The 5,239-nt window shown below is 43.5% G+C and overlaps 1 pseudogene; it reads right to left on the bottom strand.

Annotated features, from left to right (window-relative positions):
• Positions 1-1,867: 1,867 nt before the first annotated feature.
• On the bottom strand, positions 1,868-2,581 carry LOC128407982 (uncharacterized; annotated as a pseudogene).
• Between the last annotated feature and the right edge of the window lie 2,658 nt (positions 2,582-5,239).

Genomic DNA, 5,239 nt, shown 5'->3' with positions numbered 1-5,239 from the left:
TGCTGGGGGGATCTTATTGATGTTCTTAATCGTTAAATATCTCTCTATTTTTCTGGTCCTATTCTTTCCAGTATTTCTAAAGAGCTCTCCATAGAAATCCAAAAAAGCTCTCCTTATTTCCTTAGGTTTGTTTATCTCTTCTCCTTCCACCACTATCCTGTTTATCGTATTCTGTTCCTTCCTTTTTTTCAGTTGCCAGGATAGTAGCTTTCCCGTTTTGTTGGCATGTTCGAAACTCCTCTGTCTCAGTCTTTTGATTTTCCATTCTATCTCTCTATTTACCAGCATTGTGTATTGTGATTGTAAAATTTTTATGTTCTCTTTTATTTTCTTATTTTTTGGGTTTTGAGTTAATTTCTGCTCATTCTCTGCTAGTTGTTGTATAATTTCTCCAAGAGACACATATGTGTCTCCAAGAGACACATATTGCGAGAAAGCACAAAAGGATTCTGATTAATCAAAGATTGGGGAACGAGTTTGTATCCTCAGACCAGAAGAAAAAAAGGGGGGTGGTGATTTATATAAAAAAACAAATTGAAGCGAAACAGTTATTTAAAGACGAGGAAGGAAGGATAATAGCAGTAAAAATAAATTGGCAGGGAGAAAAGATAATAATAGTGGGAATATATGCTCCCAATGATAACAAGTCAGAGTTCTATGGGAGATTGGAAGAAAAGTTGTATGACTATGCCGATGAGAAAATTATACTATTGGGAGACATGAACGGAGTGACGTCGTTAGAAATGGACAGATTGAGGGACACAAAGGGTAGAGAAGGGAAGTTACCTAGAGCGTTTTTTTCCCTTATCCAAAATTGCAATTTGGTAGACATTTGGAGATTCAATCATCCCATGGAAAAACAATATACCTACCACTCGGAACCCAATGATTCATCATCAAGATTGGATCAGATGTGGATTTCGAAAGAGATAACTACTAGAGCGGTACGGGTGGAGATTCAGGTTAGAACAATTTCAGACCACAATCCATTAATTATGGAACTAAGAGGGCAGGAAAGCAGATCAAATAGATGGAAACTTAAAGATTACTTATTGGACGACCAAGAGGTAGTAGAAAAAGCCCAAACCAGATTAAAAGAATATTTTGAGGACAATTTAGACAACAACACAAAATTGAAGGTGGTGTGGGACGCGGGTAAGGCGGTGATGCGGGGTTTTTTTATCCAGCAGAGCGCAATCAAGAATAAAAAGAGAGAAAAAGGGAAAAAAGAAATTATACAACAACTAGCAGGGAAAATCAATTAAAATTAAGAAAATTTGAAGAAATAAGAGAAAAGATAACAGATTGGTTTCAATATTTTCAATTAAATGATATTTTTAAGGAGGATAAAAAGACAGGATTTAGTTATACAATATCCAGATTTCAAAGAGAAATTGTAGAGGACAAAAGGTACCCTCTTTTTCTTTACATTTCCAACACTTATTAGAACTTGCTCTATAAATTTTGGCAAGTTTTACCAGTGTTATGTACCAACGGTCCATCATTTTCATATAGGTCTCTTTCAGGGTTGTACATGCAGTGAATTTCAAATCCACCTTCCAAAGCTTTTCCATCACTCATTTGAATATTATATCTCAGATCTTTTGCCCATTTTATCATCACACATTTACGAGACATTGATACAGTGGAACTGGTAAATGAAGTAGCTTCTTTCAAATTTCAAGCAACTAAACTACTTGGAAACATTGGCGCGGCTTCCCACTTAGATATGTTGAAATGTATAACCAAGTATGGGTTAAGGGATGTTTAGTGATAAAGCGGGATATCAAATTCAAACTCTTCTTCGGCTGTACTTGGTACCAAAATCTGCAGCACATTTTTCAAGATGGGAAGCTGGACTTTCATTTTAAACTTTCCCTGATAGAAAACTGAAATCTGATGTAACAGTATCATATACCTGAGATCTTTTTTTCATTTCAGACATAATTCTGTTAAAAACTTCATTGGCCGCCCACATTCCAGGGGCGCTGGCCACCCCTACGTTGTTGTACTCCACATCATCATAGCGGTGGCGCTGGTTGAGCAGCAACACCTGCAGCAAGGCGCGCAAGTCCCTGCTGGCGGTGGCCGAGCACCCAGCCAGGGGGCGCTTTGTGGCGTCCTGGGAGGCAGAGAGAGCGGGGCATCCTCCCATGTGTCGCCTCAAGAGGCAGGTTGAGCAAGAAGCACAGTGCGGCCTCCCCACACCCCACTTGCAACGCCGCGCAAAGGCTCTCACTGGAGCACATGTCTGAGCATGGCAGCCCCACGACCGAGTGGCCTCACACCCCCAGAGGCGTCACCATGGCCGGGGCGGCTATTGTGGGGGGGGGGTTACTGGTGGCTGGGGCACCTCTGTTGCACAGCAGCTGCCTTGGGAGAGAAGTGTTGGGCCAAGAGCTCGAGAAGGCACCGGGCACTCTGTGGGGATGCTGCCGTGACCTTTCCAAGGGGGCTTGGCTTGGGCAAGGGGGGCGCCATCAACTTTTGGGGAGCCCCCACGGTTGGCAGAGATGGCTCCTGCGGATACTGGAGCTGGATTTGGGGGTGGCAGCAGGGACAATAGAGGAGGCAGGGACATGGTGCAAACACCATGGTGCAAACACCGGTGGGAGCCCCTTCCCTCCTCCTGCTGCTGCTGCACCCCCCTCACCTGCACCCCTGGCGAGGGCCTTCCTCAGCACCCCCTAGCTACAGCCCTGGTCATAGCTCTGGTAAGGAGCACATCACAGTGATCTTTAGCTTGGGAAATTACATAGTCTAAGAGGTGCCAGTGCTTCGACTGAGGGTGCTTCCATTATATTTTTAATTTACTCTTTTGTCAAAAGAGTGTGTTGGTGGTAATAAGTTGTGCACTGCACATATAGTCAAAAGTAAGATTCCGTTCTGGTTGCTGTTGCCAATTCCTTCTTTCCCAATAGTCCCTGACCACAGATTGAAATATCACCCAACTCTTATGTTAATATCACCCAGGAGGATAATTTTATCCTCCTTAGGTGTCTCTGATAGGATGGCATCCAGCTGAGAATATTTTTTTTCTTTAATGTCTTCATCAGCACCCAGGGTTGGTGCATAAGCACTTAAAATAGTTGCCTGCTGGCTTTTGGCAAGTTGTATTCGAAGGGTTGAAAGTTGCTCATTAATGCCCGCAGGGACTTCTGACAAGAGCTTCACAAGATCATTTTTGATGGCAAAGCCTGCTCTGTGTCTGCATACATTACTGCAGAAATCACTTCCTCGTGGCTTCTTTCCATCTATTTCTGGTTAGCATTTAGATGAAGGAACCACATTGGTAGGGCCAAAGATTTAATTGCTCCCCATACAAATATTCCTTGCCAGAAAGAATTAGGTAAACATCCTTATAGTCTAGCATTATTTTTGAATGGTTGTTGCCTTTCAGAGACTGTGGCCACTGAAACCTTATGCAGTGCTCTTTTTCTAGAAAAAGGGGTGCCAGAACTCACCATGAACACTTCCCCTTGTTCTGGCAATGGCATCCACCTGAGAGGTATTTGAAGTGAGTTCCTGTGAGTTCTCCCTGAAAAAAGCCCTGCTTATAAGACAGGCATGAATATCATCCCCTATGATTTGGCTACAGCATCTGGAGACCTCATTTTGCTGTCAAGGCCGTTGAGAGGTCTACCATCTATGAATATGTCTATTCTTTTAAATAAACCATCTAGTTTAGTGATCATCATCAGATATTGTATTCATCATTCAGTTAACTGAGGCAAAACAGCTGTTATAACTTTGAAACAACACAGTCATCTGAGAAGCCCTTGCATGTACAGCTGTTTGCACAAAGGTTGCATGACTGGGAACCCTAATTGCATTGGGTTCCTAACTGCATGGTAACCTTCCTGCGCACAGCTGTATTTGTAAAGACCTCCCTGCTACAGATGTTTGCACGGTCTATGCATATAGGCATGCATGTAGACCTCAGGAGGAAATCTGCCTAGCAGTAACTAGAAGGATATTATCCAACCAGCTAGAGGAATATTTTTCCAATTCCCACCCCACCACAAAACGCACACTTACAAGTACTTCTTTGTAAGTTACTCTGGGAGCCTTTTTTGGCTGAAGAATGGAGTAAAAATGCTTTAAATAAATAAATATTTTCTCTGCACTGGTTGAGGATTTCTGGAAACAGTGGGCTGCTGTTACTTAAGGTAAACCTTAAGTACAAATCTGAATCATAACATTTTTGCTGAGTACTTTGAGGAACCATTTAAAACTTGGAATAAACTATGCCCTAAAGACTTGAATCATCCTCTATCCCCTCCATGCTATAAACAAGTGCTCTTGGAAGTCAAAGTGTCATCCCTGTATAGCAGTAATGGAAAAGTTTAGAATGATGTATATACCATGACCTTAACAAAAGGAGAAACATAATTTCCACAGAAGAGACTTGAAATGATCCTTGAAAAGTTTTGCCCCTAGCAACAGGCCTTGTGTGCCAAGGCCCCGTGACTCCGCAGTTCCCTGGGGAGATAAATAACCACACTGGACAACAGCATATTGGGTTTTGGGTTTGAATAAGGCCACAACTTTATTGATTACAGTAGTGAACGGTTTGGCATAGGGATTGGGGAAAGCCATTGCTATTCCACTCCAGCCCATTTGCTGGAAGTGCATCTAATAACGAAAGGGCTGAGAAAGGGTGCCAGGCATGCCACAATTTAACCTCTCCTGGAAGCGGGCCCCAGCATCACCATTGGTTGGTTGGGCCTTCCACCAAGGGAACTCCCAGCTAATGTCTGCCAGCACTGGCCAATTTGCTAGTCAATCTGGCCTGCCATTTGTCTGATCACTTGGCATGGTTCGGGGCCATACCACAACACTGCCCATCCCAGAAGGTGAGCAGACTCCCCCAGTAACAGGGTTGCCCTTGACAACAGACTTCTTTATAAGGCATGCTCTGCAGGAGAGAGTGTGTGGTGTGGAGACTGTTACTCTGGCCAGATGGCTGAAGAGCAGTGAGATAGAATGATTCTCTGTACAGTGGTACCTCTGGTTACAAACTTAATTCGTTCTGGTGGTCCGTTCTTAAGCCGAAACCGTTCTTAACATGAGGTGCGCTCCCACTGCTGCTGCACCGCCTAGAAAGCATAGGTCTGAATGGTTTTCCTTAGAAAACCCAAATTACCATTCGCTCCAAATGAATGCTAAAGAGCAGTCCCGTCCCCCCGAGGGAAAGCAGATGGACAAGAGGAAGCATGGATAAGCCCTCAGTGGTGAC

The sequence above is a fragment of the Podarcis raffonei genome, chromosome 1 (genome assembly GCF_027172205.1).
Source record: "Podarcis raffonei isolate rPodRaf1 chromosome 1, rPodRaf1.pri, whole genome shotgun sequence".
In the NCBI taxonomy this organism is placed as follows: Eukaryota; Metazoa; Chordata; class Lepidosauria; order Squamata; family Lacertidae; genus Podarcis; species Podarcis raffonei.
This window is presented reverse-complemented; position numbering and strand designations above follow the sequence as displayed.